Below are 19695 nucleotides of genomic sequence, written 5' to 3'. Positions count from 1 at the left end.
TTGCCATCCGACCAGCACAACCTTTAGTAAGTAGCATCTTGTATCTAGTCTAGCTGGGAATATCACACACACACACACACACACACACACACACACACACACACACACACACACGCACACAAGGACTTTTAAAACGCCTGTACATTGGACTAGAAATTATTCCAAAAGAAGGAATATCATTTGAATAAATGAATAAAGTTACTTAATGCGCTTCAGAATGGCAATACATGCACATGCACAAAAAAATACATTCATTTTTCATGTGGCTGTTTGAGCCATGATGTGTTTAGTGTACCATATTGCACATTTCAAAGCTTATAGCAAGTCAAGTTTGTTAAAGTGTGAACTGCAGAAAAAAGAAAAGGGGGGAAAAAGCATTTAGCTGTCTAAGGTAATCAGTCCACAGATAATGCAATCCTACAATCGGAAAAATAATAAATAAAGAGAACTTACAGCATCTGTGAGGAGTAAGGGTTGCATGCCACGAGTGTTGTCCTGCCATTGTTAATTTATTGCTCAATAACAGTGACTGAAAAAGTGTCATGGGTCAGCTGAGATCCCATTATTTGACTTGAAGTATTTAATCTTAATTGAGCCATTATTTACTTGTCCTTGCGGTGTTGGCTTAAATCAAGGCATTAAAAGAACCCATCTGCTGTGCATCTGTGACTGCTTGTGTTATGCGTTACCAAGTGAATAAATACTCCATAAAAACTTCTTCAGCCCCTCGCTGTCTAATGATTTGCCAGACCTGTTGTGTGCTCACAGTCACAATGTGTTTGAAAAGCTTGGATAGGATTTACAGGACAAGAAACAGCCACAGCTGGGCAGCAAGAGAGAGAAAGGTACGAGCTCTGTGTAGCGCAGTGGCATCATCATCGAGAAATCTGACAGACTGAATATTTATAGCCATCCCCAACATTTCATTTGGGAATTTTATTATAAGAAAACAAGGTCTCCATCACCGACCACCACTCAATCCAGATGACACTGTTGTAGAGTTATTTGAGTCTCTCTTAGACATATGAAGCTCAGTTATTCAGAAAGGTCTCAGACTAGAGGCTCCTTCTCAGCATCAAAACGAGCCAGTTGAGAGGATTCAGATGTCTTATTAGGTGTCTACTGGAAGCCTACAAGGTGAAGTATTTTGGGCAGGAGGAGACTGGTATACAGCCAGGAAACACCAGAGAATGCCTCAGTGAACTCCCTACCTCTGATACTCAGACGAATGGATGGAAGGAAAAGTTATTGCAGTGAAGGCAATGCCAATTTCTTAGATAAAACCTATATAAATATTGTATGTATTATTGTAGGGTCTACCTTACAATATAAAGCGCCTTGAGGCGACTGTTGTTGTGATTTGGCGCTATATAAATTTAATTTAATTGAATAAATATAAATTAAGGTAAAAATATAAATAAATAAAAGGGTATATATGAATAAAAACTGCTACTGAGCAATACTAGGGATGCAACGATACCATTTTTTTCAAACCAATACGATACCGATACTTGGATCTGAGTACTTGCCGATACAGAGTACAAAAAAACGATACTTCTACCACACACACATACAAATGCAGACAAGTTTTATTTTATTCTCTGCCGATAAAAAATAAAATCTTAATAAAAATGACCACAAAAATATTTCAAGTGAAAAATAAGCACTTCTGTTAAATTATTGCGGAGTCTCCACATTGTAATTTAACAAAATATCACTGAACTATTGGCACTGTCTCGAGCTTTCAGAATAATAAACAAACATTTCTGTTTATTTATTATATTTCATATCGCGGCTCGAGTATGCTGAGAAGACGGTGCAATCCTCTGTTTTCCATGACTGGCATTGGCTGGTCATCCAGAGCGATAAAATGAGTCGAGCCTCTGTTATTTAAACTGCCCGTGGATTTTCTCTTGACATTTTTCATCGCTTTTCCAAAACCTGAGTTAAAGTTGGCTGTTCCACACTGCTGACATTTTGTTTAGCCTATTTACAGCAGCCTCCAGTTTCTCTTTTTTATCTGGAGCCGCCAGTCTCACTCGCCTAACCCTGTGCCTGTTTAGCGCGGGATGTCCCCCTAGTGGCCAATCTAAAAAACTACAACAGAAATGACAAGCCACCCTCTGATTAATAAAATAAGTTAGTATCGGTTCATGGTATCGGTTAACTTTTACGAGTATGAGTACACACACATTTTACAGTATCGGCCCCGATACCCAATACCAGTATCGGTGCATCCCTAACCAATACAATACATGATTTCACCCATTAGAAATATAAAAATCATCTTTTTTGTTCCTGACAACGAGCAGTTAAATGCTGACAAAATGTAAACCAGACAGAGACTTATAATTTTGGACCTGATCTAAAATGAACCACCGTGTTTTAACAGGTTATATGCAGTTGAGTACAACAGTAAAATCAATTTAGATCACCATCTAAAGAGTCACAGAAAATGCTGTGAATGACTGAGAGTCAATTTATTGGATTGAATGTAGAAGAAACCCTCAAATCACACTGGGAAAGACACGTAAGTAAAGTAAAGCTTGACTTTAAGCATTTCACTTTGCTGATACTGTCATCCAGTTCTTATTTCTCCTACTTCCACCTTCACCTCCACTTGTGCTTTGCTTTCCATTTCCTCTCAGAAATCACTCATCCAGAGCAGCCACCTGCACTGAGTAAAAAGCAACGTTATGAAATGATTGTCCTCTTTTGGTAGCACCATTCATCCAAAGTTTCTGTTCAAACAAGAGAAGCCTCTCTGTCCCTGGTATTTTCATTGATTGTGCCTGGTTTGTGTAGCTCATCCGACAGCAATTTTAATACCCCTTTTCAACCTTTGCTCGAATATTGCCAATTTCCCTGTAATTATGATATACTAACTGCTAACTTTAACTGCCCTAAGAGAAAGGTGTAAAAATTGCACAAGATTGCTGCAGAAAATCGAAGTGACTCACTTTCCTGTCTTGTGTAAGATGGCACCATCAATAAAATTAGCTGTGAGACAGGCAGGGGACAGAAAAGCCAGTTGGTGGGAAGATGTGATGAGCTGAAGTTACTGGTAGCCTGCCAATCAGTGGGGAACTGGGTCGTTCCTTCCATTACAGAGACTTGAGTTATGTTTAACATTATAATTTAGCAGCTTAAATTAAGATGAATGGTTGGCACTACACTGAAAAGAAGAGGAAAAAATTGGTGAAAGGAAGGAAAGAGATACACGGGGATAAATTGTGGGTTATACAATGAAAATGGGAAGAAAAAGCAGATTTGCTGTCTGTGCAAACAGGTCAGTGCATAGTGGTTGACCTGGCTTTGCTACTCTACTTCTGACCACAGTTTTAACCTATTTCCTAAATGAAATAATTTGTAGTTTTTATGTAGTTTGGGTAGCTTGAGGTTGCCCTTCCTTTGGCTACACCACAGCTCATGATAAAAGAGCTCCTCACAACAGGTCAGCTTGTTGTGGGTCATCTGTGTTAATGGGTACTTAGGCACAGCTAAGCTAGTAACATCTGTCTGAGAATATACTTTTAGACTACACTACACGTCCTCATTTTTGCAATGATCTTCACATCTCACTCTCAGGAAGAAAGCATTTTTTAATTATCATATATTCATTTAAGACATTAGCTTTTGATGACATTGTATCTCAGATTTTCTTTCATCTTTCTCGTGGCTTCAAATCACTCTGGGAGAGTTTCAGCAGCAGAGCCGTGAGTCGAAACACTTTTTTTGGTCTTTTGTTTTGAAAATTGCCTGGAGGCTCTATGCCATTCCTGCGTCTGACGTCCTGTCTCATTCATTTGCAGCTTTTATTCAAGAATAAACGTGACTCTGAGTGTGGATGGTTGAGTTTTAACCACCAGATTCTAACAGATGTGTTGCCAATAATATGCAGTTTCTTGAGTGGTGACAATCAGCTCTGGTAAATACGTCAGATCCTGAATGTAACACAGCTGTGCCCAGTGGGATCCAATCACTTCAGATTTAGCTATTCTGCACCTGCCCACCAGTTGTCCTTTGTTTCTCTGTCACCTGGGCTGCGCTGAAAGTGATGATTTAAACAGAAACAGTGTTTAAACACCCTCTTTTGTTATACAAGCTTTTCACAAAGAGGAAATTTACCCCAAAGCCTGTTGAACACCGTTTCAAGGAACCATGTCTTTCAGCCCTGAAGCTTCAGCAGAATGAGTCATACCACTTTCATACTGGTCAGCCTCCTCTTTACACAGCTGCTCCTGTTTAGTCATCTGCCCAGTACATATACCTACCAACCAGCTCTCACCCCTTTGCCAGATTAAAGTTTCTCCATCTATTTCTGTCCTCCCTGTCAGCCTGTGTGTTCTTTTGCTTTAGCTTGCCTGCCAAAGCCCAAAGCCTGTCTCTGTCTGTCTTCTTTGTCAACACTTGTATTCACAATGTTTGACCAAGTAAAGTCTGCTTTGCCACTTTGCAAGTTTCCAAGTAATTGCAGAAAATGTTAATTAATGGGTTTTTTGTCACGTTGATGCGGTTCAGTGTTATCTGCAGGTGCAAATTGTTGGGAGTCATTGATTTCATCAAAACCTGATACAGACGGAAAAGCGGTGTCAAAGAATTACATGGTACGACAATAAGATCTGCTATCAATACTTTCATCGTGTATCCTTTTTAAATCAGTTTTATTTCACCTTGGAGAAGTGAAATCCCATTTATCTGAGCCTACAGCCTAATCGGAGGGAAACTGGGATATTATAAAGGATATCTTCTTACATCTCTAATGCACCTTAAAATTAGCTCATTTGCAGTATTTTGTTTCTAAAGTGGCTTATTTAACAAATCACATTTTCCCCCTGCCTTAGAAATAATCAAGTGTGAAATTTGGTATTAAATCACTGTTATAAAGAACGGCAAGAAAAATGAATCCTGAAATGGGAGAATAAAGTTTTCTCATCGTAACATTTACTCTGTGCATTATAGGGGTGGGGGAAAAAATCGATACTGTGTAGCATGGTGATGTTTTGTTTGCTAATAATGTATCGATACAGGGGCAGCAGAAATCGATACTTTGTTACAAAAAAGGTTTTTGTGCTCTGACTTCAGAGCATGTTGATCCTTTTTCTGAGCAAGAATCCTGACATTCCTTCACTGTCCAAATGTGTTTAACTTTTCTTTTGGCAGCAATAAACATGACAGTTTACTTATTTTAATTTAAGACATGTTTTATTTTAACTAAGTTTAAAACTTTTTTATTTAATGTAAAATTATATTTTGTTTTAATTTACTTTCAAATTCTTCAGTTGCTGAAGGGGCTGCATAGTTTTCATAAACTGCATAGTTCAGAATAGCTATAATTGTACCAGATGGTTGATTCAGTTAAGTTGGACTAGACTGTAATACAAACCGTTCAGTTTGTCAACAATAAAACTGAAATGACAGAAAGACTGAGTGTGAGACTTTGATATTAGATAAAATGAATATTGATAAAGTTTACCTTTATGTACAGAATCTGAATATCGCAAAATATTTTTAAAAATTGCAATAATATCGTATCGTGCGTTAAGTATCGTGATAATATCGTATCGTGGGATGTATGGTGATTCCCACCTCTAGTGCATTACCTGATTGTGAATGTTTTGCATTGTGCATGTAAACAATGTTTGATTTTATTTTCACTGAATCTTTTAAAATAACAAAGTGTGTAACTCACCGTCATTCACATTTTTACCGCAATACTGGCACGCTGTAAAACAAGAGGAAGCAGAATGTGGAAAAAATTGAAAATACAGCCTACTCCCTACTCATCATATGTGTGTATAAGCAGCGAGTCAAGTTTCTGACTACTTAAATTTAAATGTTCAAATGAATCAGCAACAGCTTTAGCCATGAGTTGAATCACATCATATTTGTCTCCTACTTACCTGCTGTTCAGGTTCATAGTTGGTGGAAGGCTATTGGTGAGAAGCAGGACATACAGCTATTCCCCACCGCCTTCTTAGATGTGACTAGATTAGAATCACCATTTAACCTAACAAGCATGCCGTTTGAGCTGAGAGCGTTCTTATCGTGAGGAACAGTACTAACTGCTGCTTCACTTTTCTGTGGTGTGTGCAGGCCTGTTTAACCTTTGGAGTCAGAACTCTCACTTACTGAAGATGTGGCTGTGACAAGGGCGCATGCTTTAAAGTTAGGGCCTGACAGTCACTGCTAACACCAGCGGTCTCCAACATCATCAAGACAAACAGTCGTGGTGTGCTCACATGATTCGCACTGTGCCCAGATGCATTTGATCCCCAGAGTTCAGTTACTTTGAATAATGCGATTGCTGCAAACTGTGGCCTGCTTAAAAATGCAGGCCTAGGCATGTTTCGTTGTACTTGGGCGAGGTATGCATATAGTGTGAATACTATAGTCTTCAGTGCTTCCTCAACCACAGCTGCCTCCATAAAAACTGCTTTTAGAAATGGACCAATTTGTGTGAAGAATGTTTGTCTCTCCTTCCCCAATTAAGCCCAAGAATACATAAAATCATTAAACCTGTGATCTGCAAGAGTGCTTTTCAAAAGAGACAGATGCTGAGACAAAGTGATGCACACTTGGGCCTGGATCATTAGGGGCGGTGTGTGGCCAGGGAGGAAGAGAACATCGAAGCCAGCCCTAGTGTATACCCTTAAAGGAAAATGACCAGCAATCACTAAGATGCTAAAAAACACATAACATACAGTCAAGACATACGATTATAGTTCAAAAGCAGTTCTGTATCATAATCTGTAACCTGCAGGAATCACCTGTACACATTATTATTTCATATCACACTTATTGCACATCTTAAACTTTTGATCTAAGCAGGCATAGGACAGAAAGATGCACACCAATCCAATGTCTTATGCTGAAGGCTTAGAGGACAGTCATTGAATGGGGTTGCAAGGCAGTTTAGCCAGTTCTTGTTGATTGTTGCAGGATAGATTAATCCAAAATTTGAAGGGATGTTAACTCAAATCTGAAACAGTAGACTAGCTAATAGTAGCAACCTGCCTCCAAAAACACATCTAATTGACATAAGTGCATGTAACCCAACAACAGAATCTGAAGGATGTACAAAAGTGCAGTTTCTTCTTAGATTACTTAAACTAAAATATGTTGAAATAAGCTTTAGTGATAGGTTAGTTCCACCATATCTGGATATCTACTAGCAAGATTTCATGTAATGTGTTGTGGACATTCTAGCAGCCTACAGGACAATCCTCAGTCGATCATCTTGCTGATGAGTCAGAGATTGTGGATCAATTTAATATCTTCTGATGATCAGCTGAACTTTGTCGTTACCAGTTTGTTAATGGACATTACCATTTACTTTTCCCAGAGAGTTAACCTCCAAAATCACCAGGCTGATGGTCTTAATAATGTATTCCAATAATTTTTTTTTTTAATTTAATTTGATCTATCTGTTTTCACAGTCTTATGACTGGAGTTTAGGGAAATAAAAAAAAATAGTTGCAATCCCTAACGTTTCGCTATTTATTGCAATTTTATCATTTGTGGTGCAAAAAGAAAAACTGGAAAAGTAATGTAAATGCTTTATCTTTCAATGGTGTTTACAGGCCTATTTAACCCATGAGTGAGAATCACAGTTCTCACTAGCAGAATAGGAGGCTGTGACAAGAACATGTGCTTTAACCCTTTAAGACCTACCATAGAACCAAGTCCGTCAGAGCTTATATTATATGTTTACATGCTGTGGAGCCATTTTTGGGAGCATTTCAAGTTGATATACATCAATACAACCATTATAGCCCAAATTTTAATAATATGTATGCATTAAATGCATAGTAATTACATAAATTGCAAAAAAGTGCAATAAACTACAAAAAAATTAAAATCGTTTTTGTTTTTTAACATATATTTCTAGTTAGAGAAATTTAAGAGGCTTATCCCTCAAAACTGTAAATACAAAAAAGTTGCACAAAATAGTTTCCCACCACACGAAATTTATTTTGAGTGTCTTCATAGTTTTATTTTTGAAATACACCAATTTTTATATACTGCAGGAAAAATGAAAATAAATATTATAGTGCAAATTTGCAAAATAACAGCATATGCATCAAAATAAACTATTTCCAGCAGTGCAATATGAGTCCTAAGCATCCCAGAAACGACACAGAAAGTCATAAAGTCAAAGATAACTTTTAAAAACACCAGTATAGGCTCATGAGGCTATATGGTAAAAAAAAACAAAAAAAAAAAAACTACATTTCCGCGAAAATGACGTCACTTCCGGTTTCGGGCAGGTAATGGCGGACATGCAAAAGTTTGCGCTGACGTCTATTCCAACATAGGAAGTGTTACAAACAGCTGATCGGATCGGCAAAGCGTGTTTCTGGAATATTATGTTTTTGTTGCTGCAAGTGCTTTTTATGCAGTTTTTGCAAAGCTATATGTGGAAGGAAACTGTGACCGAGGACAAGCTGATGGCATAAGATGTAAGTACAACTCCTCCGGTTTCATATGCAAAAAAAATTATTGCGCTAGCTCAAGTGGTTGCAGAGCTACCGGGATTTAAAAATAGTTACGCAAAACAGAGCGTGCAGCTCAGACCGGCTTTAAAGGGTTAAAAGTGATGTGAAAAGCAAAGCAACATAAATTTAGGGAGTGAAGATGGTCTGACAGTCACTGCTAACAGCAGCAGACACGATCATCTAGACTATGATTAACTAACTGCTAAACTTGAGATTTAGCAGTGTTTACTGGTTCTGTAGCCTGTGAAGCAGGAACCTTTTGTTCTGGTGTTTCCTGTTTTGTCATTAATTCCCCACCAACTCAATTCAACCATTTGTCTGTAGTATTTCTTTCTATAAGATTCATCATTCACACCTGGTGAGAGAGCACACACAGTGAGAGTGATATAGTGTGTTTGTGTGTTTGGCATGTTTACCTGAATCTACCTGTTCTTCTGATTCAGGGTAGCAGGTGACTGGACAGTGATGACCAACACTGCCAGCTGAAATCGTTTATCCCACACTGCCATCTGTGGGCCAGTGAGTGAACACCAGCCCAAAATTAAATTAAATAAATAAAAACCGCCCCAACACCTCGCTTACATAAGTGATCTATAAACCAACAGTGTGAGCGCCTGCCTTACAATAAGAAAGCTGAGATGATGTATGATGTCTCAGTTGGGGGATCCCGTAACACCAGCTCGACCCACCGCACTGATTTACACGTGACCCACATCGATGCTTCCAGCAGATCGAGGAGGAGTGAAAAGAGATGGAAGGAGGGATACAGGGAGGCTGCCATTTTATGTATCCTCCAATCCCATTCTGCCTCAAAACGAGCACACACAGAGTCGTTCTGCCTCAGAAGCAGCGAACCAAATCCCATCTGTTAAAGGAGGATAAATTCTGGCAGAGTGAATTTATCTGTGGCTGAGATTTATTTACTGGAAACAACTTTGGCTTTTCTTTCTCTAGCAGTCAGTCTCTGTCTTCCCTTTTCTCTCCTCCTTTCTTTTGTTTTTGCCTCATGCTGTGCGAGTCGTCCCGCCGGTTCCGTGTGGCTCGGTCAGGTCGATGGACGCTAATGACGGGCGCTTTTACAAAGGTGTCAGCTGCTTTCCTTCACTAGAGCGAGCAGTTCTAATTTGAGGTAATGGTTATTGGTTCGGATATTGATTTACTGAGCTGATTATTAGTGCGCCATATGAGGATCAGCAGGGAAGGAGGAAGAGGAAGTGGAAAAGATGAAAGGAGGATGAAGGAAGGTGTGCATTTTGACGTGGGTGGTGAGAAAAAGGGATGAGTTAGAGCAAATTCACTTTTGTTTCTCGGGGACACAAACATGAAGACCACCTGCTGCGTCAGTGTCACTCTTTATCGTTTCTGTCCTGTTGCTTTTGTTGTGATCTGATGCAACGCAAACTGAAGTAAAGGATTCAACATTTTAGTGCTACGTTAAAAAAAAAAAATAATTCAGATGTTTGTCAACCATAAAATACATTTCATATCAACATTTCTGGAATGCATGTATATTAACATTAGTGTTTTAACTGCCTGATGTTCTTTAGAGCGAGTATATCGAGGGTATAATAAGCGTTTCCTGGTCATGGAACAACATACATTGGAATTCATTTTTAGAGCCACAGCAGAGCTGCACACATGAAAGCATTGCGTTTCATGTTTACAGCCAGCATATTCAGTCAGTGGTATGAAATTTATGATGGGACCATGAGGAAAAAATGTTTAGGGGACATACGAATGGTATAAAACATGGATTGAACTCACTTGGCATCAAGGACGAGTGAACACGCAACAGCAGGCGTAGTCATTGAGACAGAGATCGTTAAACTCTCTCCCACATCACCTCTCCGCATTCTGTCAGTGTTGGGGAGTAACGGAATACATGTACCGCCGTTACGTATTTAAAATACAAAATATGAGTAACTGTATTCCGTTACAGTTACCGTTTAAAAAGGTGGTATTTAGAATACAGTTACTTTGTTGAAATAAATGGATTACACGGTGGTACTTCCCTGTTTCATATTGTGGCGGGTCAGGACTGTTTGGGTTTTGTTTGACAGCTACGTTCTGTTGTTCCAGGCGGCAGCGTTACGGTTGCCATGGTTACAGGGTGACGCTCTCTCTCTGCGTGTTTCCTGGGTGAGAGAGCGCCTGTTGTTGTTGTTGTGCTAAGCTAACAGGCAGAATGCTACCGGTATAGCTCTAAAGAATGTAGCATCATGGGCAGTGTAGTCCGTGCTGCAGGGAGAATGGACTGCCATACACGTTATGTGTCTGTGAGCGAGGGAGGGAGAAAAAGGAAAAGTACGAGCTGTCATCGAGCAAAAACGGGAGCTGGAAGCATGTAAATATAATAATAACCACTGCAGCCAAGAAGAGAGCCTGACGAGCCCAGTTGTAAGTAAGCTATTAAGACTCGACTGTACACCGTGTTCGTGTTTTCCTCCGAAACAATAAGTTCCGTTGGAGCAGCCTTTCAACGCCTCTCTCTGTCTCTGCTAGCAAAGTTGACCCAGACAACAAGGTAAAGCTAGTTTTCGGCTACGAGCCGACACAGAACCCACCGTATTAGCCAGAGGTCCCTTTACTACGGTTCGGAGCCGCGGACCTTCAGTAACAGTAATAAATCACAGCAATAGTACATTCATGTAGTTGTAAACAGCATGGTAATATATTAAGTAATCCAAAGTATTCAGAATACGTTACTCTCATTGAGTAACGTAACAGAATACGTTACAGAATACATTTTGGGGCATGTAATCTGTAATCTGTAATGGAATACATTTTAAAAGTAACCTTCCCAACACTGTATTCTGTCCTGTCATTTTTCCCATTGCAGAGCTCCATCAGTAGACAGAGTTCATTGTAAGGCTCCACTGGGACTAAACCCTCCTTTGGTCTCCCCAGATAGTAGCACGTTGAAAAGGAGAGGGTTTAAATAAATAAAATAAAAAAACAAGAAAAAAGAAAAAGGGTGGCAGGAATGACAGCATGACTACCAATGACTAAGACACCCAAGCAAGAATGGGTACAAGCCCATCTGCCATCAGGCTTTCTCCATTAGTCATGACAGAATTTGTGACATCGAACACATAAATCAGAAAAGGTGGAGGTTAAAGTCTCACGAGTCGTTAAAACAGGATGTTGACATTTACAAGTCTAACAGTGTTAGACTGTTGTGCCGTCGCTGTCTGCTGAGGAAGTTTTCTGAAAGAAGCATGTCAGCAGCTTCAGCTTTAGCTGCACGTCACGCACATTTTGGCAGTGCTCACAAACGCTGCGGCTTTCTAAAATAAAATGGAGCAAAACAGACAGAAGTACAAAAATACCAGCCTGTGACAGCTGTATTGATTAATTAAGCATGAGGTCCATCAAATGGGAGTGCGATGTACTGGCACCACTGATGCATGCATAGACACACTTCTCAGAAACCTTTACCATATCTAAAGAGTTTCAATCTATGGCGAGCACTGTTAAGTCTCCCGGAGATCAGTGACTGGAACTGGATTGAAGCTGTGTGACGCGCTGATCGGGAAGAGTCGGGAGAGAGAGGATGCAGGGTGTCGGAGGAGCTCTGACACGGAAAGATTGCTTTATTAAGAGCCTCCGTGTTGATTTGAACTTTCTAAAAGACAAAAACACGGAGGAAGTTATATTTATTTATTTTAACAACAGCAAAAACAAATGAATCCATTGGATAATGTCTCACCTCCCTCAGCCCCTGAGGTTTTTGGGGGTCCCTGAGTGCACATAATAAATAAACTCTGCTCAGTAATGGTCTGCAGGGGGAAAAAGTTGGTACAATGTAGCAAAATCTTCTTTGGAACAGGAAAACAAAGGATAAAGGCTAATCCTAAACCTGGAGAGACCCACAGGAGCGACGCGTTGAAGAGGAGTAATTCCGAGGAACGTGTTTCGACTACACATTTATTGGAATAACCACTGCTGCCGGTGCTCTTTTAAGTGGCGGGTAGGCCACATTTGGTAATAAAGTCATGTGGGTGGAACCCAAGTTCCAGAGCAGCACTTTGAGGAACAGTTTGTCATTAATTATTGAAGGCCCCCTGACTCCATCTCTGAAAGAACAAGGAAGTAATGATGCAGCTGGGAGGACAGATTTCAAGCAAATAAATGGCTTTACAGACTTCAAGTCTGAACTGAGGACAGTTTCAGGAACAACTTTTACTGCATGCGATCTAATTTTGGAACAGCGATACCTTTATCCTGATATTTGATTTACTGTCAACATTAATCCCACTCTCTCCTATTTTTAGATGACATTATCCCAAAAGTCGAGGCTGTGTTGACAGTGCTGTGCTTTTACAGCATCTGGCTTGTCAGTTTTAGTAGCAGTAATGAAACGAGTTACATATCCTTCACTTCTAGTTACCCCTGGAGCCAAACTGAAGCAGGTATGTTCAAATATTCAAGGATCCACCTGAATAAAAATCTAACCACATGTTTGTTCTCATGTCAATAGCCCACTCAACGTTTCCTCTTTGTTAAAGGGAGGAAAAATGACTCTTCAGTAGTAACAGGGCACTCGTGTATATGCAGAAAATCTGCCTTTGTCTTATCACATGTGCAAAATTTCCTGACTCGGATAAAACCTTACTGGTTCCCAGGAAGTGTTAAAATGTGCCTTAAGAGCTTCGAGCAGATATAACTGTTCTTTCTTTGATTTAACAGCAGTGCAATTTCAATGCAAACTGCTCAGATGAGAATGTGATCATAGGTCTCTTATGAAAATCTGAGCAAAAAAGAAAAACTTACTCAGTTTTTGATTTTGGGTCTGCAAAGATTCTAGGAAGCAGTCGCAGCTTCACACTCTTGAATCTGACACCGACAAAAGCTCTCTCACATTCTCCTGCCTACACAGCATTTATGTAACATCACACAAACTGCCAGCCTTAGAAAAGCAAACATCACAACCTCACAAAGTTTAGCTTGCTCTTTAGCAGCGCATGTGGCGGCTAACAGGTTGTCCTTCATTCTTTCTGTTGAGATCATTTAACATACTGCTAACCTGTCCCCTTGACACAACCTAGCATAGCTCAGCTGCTGTTGTTAGCAGCTCCCAGACATATCTTACTGTCTTTAACACTTGCCAAGGTCCTGCTCATATAGCTATGCTGCCTCTTGGTAGATTTGTAAAGCCACCACAGTCATTTCAGCCTGTTAGCTTGTGGATATTTAAACCAATAATTTGATTAATAGCTAGTTTGCTATTTTTATAAGTGCCTGGCATTAACCTTTGTTTTTGTTTGGTTAGCTTGTATTTTGCTTATTCTGTCATGAACTGAAGTTCAGTACACAAGCTGGACCCAGAAGCAGAGACAACACGCACAGGAGTACGAAAAAGAAACTTTATTTCAACTAAAGGTGTCCCGGAAGGGTCAAAGGAAAACACGCGAGAAACTAGAAAAACCAAGAGAGTTACTGGGGAGCGGGGAAATAGCAGCATACGTGGGGGAGAGTAAGAGTCTTACAGTCAAAGCGGGGCCGTGGGAGCCAGAGGGAGGGGTGAGGGTCCGCGGGGGAGCTCCAGGAAAGTAGAGGTGATCGGTACCGGAGGCGATCCAAACTCCAGACGGGCAGGTGGCTCAAAAACACGCCGAGCTGTTACCTGAGCGCAAAGGAAAAGATTAGCGTTTGTTCAGGTAAATGAGGGTTTTCACAACCGCCTTCCCGTGGGTGTACGTTACCGCTGCGAGACGACTAACGGACTGGCGTGGAGCAGCTGGCTGGGCTGGATCAAATAGTCCACCTGATAATCGCCTGAGATGGGATGCAGGTGTGGAGTTAACAGCCACACCCGTGGGCGTGGGCATCCCATCAGCTCCTCGGACACATGACATATTCTGCATGAGGTCTCTTCCTGTTCAAAGGGAGTTCTTCTTCCTCACTGTCAGCAAATCCTGCTCACACGCCATGATTACCTCATAACAACAGGTACCCTGAAAGAAATTGTTGTGAAATGGTGTTTTATGAATAAAATTAGATTCTTAAAGATACCCAGCTGGCAATGTATTGGCTTTTTTGATGTTGTTTACTGTTAATATATCACACTTATCACAGTTATTACTATGAGTGAGGTGGAAAGAAAACCGATCCAACATGCTGTCTATCAGTGTACTTTAATATAACACACTGTTCTGTTTGTACCTCTCATTCAGAGCATTTTTCTTCTCACTCCTTGTATGAACTGCATTTGTATAGTTACTGTTCTAGTCCAAGAAACAACTGAAATTCTACACTATAAGCCACATTTATACTGAACGTACCACATTCATCCACTTCATTAGCACCATCTACAATTCAGCCTGTGGTATCCTTATATAATCAATCTTTAAAAATAATGGAGAAAAAATCGGTTCGGTGGCATCATTGTCACATTTTACAGAAATATAACTTACTTAGTTTTAAGAGTTTTAATCATTGGTGTTATCTTAAATTAGTTTTTAAATGTATAAATAGGATGGCAATAGATACATTCAGAGACAAGACAGTAATCGTGTTACTAGGAGTAAGGTGAACGGCAACTGCAAGATATTATATCGCAGATCTACATTCGGTCAGTCAGCTTCTTCTATAAAGGCTCGCCATCTGTGGAACACACTTCCAACCGATATCAAACTGATTACAGACCTTTAACCTTTTACATTGAAGGTTAAAGTTTGGTTAAAGGGAAACCAAAGTTGTAGTCATTTTATCTGATTTTAATTTTACTTTAAATTATTGTCTATCAATTGTAATTGTATTTATGATGTAATTTGGTTTTATGAAAATGTATGTTTTATTGGATTTTGTATTTATTCAACACGTTCTCACTCTCAAAGCGTCACATTTTAGCTAGGTGACAAATCGTCAACATATTACGTTTTCGGCTACCCACCACGTTCCTAAATGACGACCTCGGAAAAATGAGGAAATATGAGAACCGTATGGACTCAATCTACACATGTTCGCTCTTTTTCTTCAAATCGCTTAGAAACACGCTATTTAACATCATTAAAGTCCTGGTTAAGGTCAGGAAAAAGGTTATGGTTAGGGCTAGGGATAAGGTTAGGTTTAGGGCTGGAATACAGGGCTGGAACGTCTATTACCGCGGGAGCGTCATTGCACTGGATTTCGGCCATAACCCACCACGTACCATAAGAACAACGAAGGTCTCCTTTTGCGTTCCTCAGGAACGCCGCGGGACGTGACAAAACATCGGCATGTTACGCCTCGGGAGTGAGAACGGGCTGATTTATTTAGATTGTAAGCCCAACAAGGGACAATTGTTGAAAATTAGCAGTAGCTATAAACCTATGTGCGGTACATCAGTCTCATGTCTTGCACTTGAACTATGTTTAACTGCACTGTCCCTTTTAAATAAATAAATTCAAATTCAATCTTTTCAAGTGCTTGCGAACACAAATGTCTCATCAAATAATGACATTGCATGCATCTCAATGCATTTAGGCATGCAGGCATTGTTGCGAGAACCTGCTGAAGTTCAAACCAGAGAAAGGTTTGTCTTACTGTGAGAAGCGCTCTCTCTTTGTCTGTCTTTGTTGTACAACCACTTCAAGAACATGGCTGCAGAAACAGCTGCTGAGATCAAAATCTGGGCTCTGCATGCTATGTATCCCATCATGTGGACAACTATCACAAAGAACCAACCGACTCCCCTTTCAGCCTCGAGCTGTAGCTGTGTTTGAGCCCCACAGAGCCATAATAGCTAAGATCAAATTGAATATGGACAAGAAGTGACATTTTCCATCACTTCACTGTTGCGACGTCTAAAGCTCTGGATGGGCTGAGAGGCAGACTGAGGCAGGGCCACAGATAGGGGTCATGCTTTCATTAAAGAGGCTAATAGCATACAGAGACAAGGAGCTGATATTAGCCACAGGAAAACCTATTAGAAGTAAGCTGCAGACAGTCATGATGAGGAGCTGATTACAAAATCACTGAAAGTAAAATGACTTGGGAGATAAGTAGAGTGGAGTTCAGGAGCTTTAAAAAGAAAGTGAAGCAGACCGAGCGAAGGGCAGAGGACTGAGAGGAGGCCGGCTTGAGCAGAGGGATGTAAGGCAGTGAGTCTATGTCAAAAGCACAAAACAAAATGAGACATGAAATTGTTCTGTTAAATTGGTTTTCTAGTGCAAGTGCAATCTTCAGACTATTTTTTGGGAGGTGATTTTTTTCAATGCTACTTTAAAACCAAGTGTTGCTCTGGACTTTTATTTCTAGAAAATGGGTTAACATATGAAATCAGTTTCAATGCAATACTGCTTTTATACTTCACTATATACATTACTATACATTTGCCGATACTTCCCATTTCACAAACCATTTTCTAAACCATAGTCTTTTTGTTGTTTATTCCTGAACATATAGTGCTGTGCAAGAGTCTTGCGCTATTTTTATCTACCGTGCAATATTCTGGAGGTATCTGCAATACCAATGGAGCACTATAAGTCATGGATCGGCCTCCCCAGAACCCCAAATCATCTTGACAGAGAATGGAATAAAAGGCAGACAAAATCCAAAGAAGAGTTTGAATGTCCTTCAAGACAGCCCGTTCTCACTCCCGAGGCGTAACATGCCGACGTTTTGTCACGTCCCGGGGCGTTCCTGAGGAACGTGAAAGGAGACCTTCGCCGTTCTTATGGTACGTGGTGGGTTATGGGCGAAATCCAGTGCAATGACGCTACCGCGGTAATAGACGTTCCAGCCCTGTATTCCAGCCCTAACCATAACCTTTTTCCTGAGCTTAACCAAGACTTTAATGATGTTAAATAGCGTGTTTCTAAGTGATTTGAAGAAAAAGAGCGAACACGTGTAGATTGAGTCCATACGGTTCTCATATTTCCTCATTTTTCCGAGGTCCTCATTTAGGAACGTGGTGGGTAGCCGAAAACGTAATATGTTGACGATTTGTCACCTAGCGTAAAATGTTACGCTTTGGGAGTGAGAACGTGTTGTTCAAGAAGCCTGGAGAACTATTCCTGGAGACATATTTAAATAAAAAATCATAATAAAGCTTGGCTGAGAATTTAGGATGTGTTGAAGAATTGAGGTAGTAGTATTTCCATGAATATGCTCATATTTTTCAATAAATTGTCGTACATGTTTTCAATTTTTCTAACAAAATATAAAGAAATGCCTTTAATAGATGGCCAACTTGCTCATATTTGCTATTTATTTAACACATTATCATATGCATGAATCCATTAATAATAAATAATGAGACAGACATAGCACACATAAGTGAAGGCCCTCTGTTGGAACTGGGTTAAACAGCAGTACAGAATTATTAGTCATTTGCCTCAAGATTCATTAACATAATGCCACCTGTTATTTATTTCAATTTTGTTGGGTTTTTTTCCCCCGTTCCTTCATTAGACATATTTTGTCTATGTGTAGTCAACGTATCATTTTATCTTCCATGGTCCCGACCAAATGTACAAAACTACAGTTCCTGTGAGCTCTGGATTGTTTTCAGATGCTGAGTAGAAATCGTTAGATGACCTTTGTACCTTTGTTGGGTTACAGCACACTTGTCTAGAGAAAAGTAAGCATTCAGGGCAGTTTCGGGGAGTAATAATAACTTACATACCATTTCCTTTCAATTCACGCAGACTAAATTCACAATATCATTCAGTCTACAGTCACAACTATTTGTTAAAACACACATACACTGTGTGTTTTTTCTGAAGACACTTCTTTTCAAGCATTTGTTTTTGATGATACCTCCGTGTGGTCAAAGAGTCACATTTCATTCTACGTTCTCACTTCTGTGTGCACATCTGTGACGGAGAGAGTCTGTTTTTATGTTTTATTTTGCAGAAGGCTGATGTGGAAAGCTTCCAATTTTCCTCTTGTCTCTGTCTGTGGGGCCCAGGGGCCAGCAAATATGTTAGACCATCTGGCCACCTGTATGTCTGTGTGGACAGATGGTCCATCTGAGGGCCAGTTGCAGGCAAACCACTGGATCTGCAACAGGATTCACTGATAGGGTAACTGTAGTTATTTCCAGGTAAATGGGCCTTTTTCTTTCTTTTTTTTTTTTTGGTATAGACAGTGACAACTGCTACCATTCCCACAGAATTTTCCTCATAGAAGGGTTCTTATTTAAATTCTCTAGTTTAATGATTAAATCAAAAGTTTCATTTTAAAACAATAAAAAGTAAGCCTAGCCTTCAAAAGGCTAAAGATGCACATTTTGAGATTCTTTTCACGGATGCACAATTTTACCTTCATGCATGTTTGGTATTTTCCATTTTTCATGCTATGATTACATAAATGTTATCCTATCAGTGTTATCCCACTCGTGGAGAGCAACAGAATACACATGAAAGTGTAACTTTGTTGCCAGCTAAAGAAACCAATAAACACATTTCAGAACTGCGTCTGCCTTCCTGCTAGATAGAAAGCTGGGATGAGATTAAACGGGAATTCAGCTGTCAGTCCAACAAAATGCTTGTGATTGAATGGCATAAAAAGAATGCCTGTGAAATCCCATCATAATCCGCTGCCTATGAACCGTTTGCAAAACATTTTATATAAGTATCATTGAGATATTAAAGTGCTTATTTTTTTAAAGAAGAAACACACTCCACTTCTTCCGTTTTAAGGCATCAGTGACATAAGAGACGAAATGCATTTTGTCTTCCTCAGACACTCAGTCTGGTGAAGTCGCAATATTATGGTTGCTAATATAAGCTAATATAAGGCTAAATAAATGTTGATGTCTTTAGCTTTTTGTTTATTTGATGACTCTCACATACCTAGTGTTTGCCACATCGTTTTCATTTAAAGTGTAGCCCGAGACTCTAATTCTTTATTACCTTTTCATTTGACTATTTTACACAAATCTGAGAAACGCCTAAATACTATGCATGCTGTGATACTGCAAATTCCAGCTATCCACTGGTCAGTTAGTACAGTTAGAGCAACTGTACAGAACTAAATGTTCCATAAAATTAGCATCTCTGATCGTCTTTAAAAATGGAGAGCAGCTATAACATCTTGCTGCGTCATTTAACTCCAATAATACTAAAGCTGTTCACCATTCGCTCTTACTTGTGAACCATCTGGAGGGACACTATCTGTGTGTGAAGCTACATATACCTTAGGAGCAATGACTTCAACTTGAAAGTGATACTAACCTCTTGGAAACTCCTGATCCATTCAGATCTCGACT

The 19695-nt window shown here is 39.8% G+C and overlaps 1 long non-coding RNA gene across 2 annotated transcripts; it reads right to left on the bottom strand.

The window, feature by feature from the left end:
- Positions 1–1644: 1644 nt before the first annotated feature.
- LOC146505792 (uncharacterized) lies at positions 1645–5862 on the bottom strand. 2 transcript variants are annotated; one of them, XR_014877432.1, is made up of 3 exons: positions 4129–5862; positions 3867–4048; positions 1645–2677 (listed from the first exon to the last, which is right to left on the bottom strand). It is a non-coding gene; the product is annotated as an uncharacterized LOC146505792 (long non-coding RNA). The 2 variants fall into 2 exon arrangements; XR_014877431.1 differs by having other exon boundaries at positions 1645–2672; positions 4129–5861.
- Positions 5863–19695: the final 13833 nt, after the last annotated feature.

This window comes from Neolamprologus multifasciatus, chromosome 13 (genome assembly GCF_963576455.1).
Source record: "Neolamprologus multifasciatus chromosome 13, fNeoMul1.2, whole genome shotgun sequence".
NCBI classification, from domain to species: domain Eukaryota; kingdom Metazoa; phylum Chordata; class Actinopteri; order Cichliformes; family Cichlidae; genus Neolamprologus; species Neolamprologus multifasciatus.
Note: the sequence above shows the minus strand (reverse complement) of the source record. Positions and strands in the feature narration are given on the sequence as shown.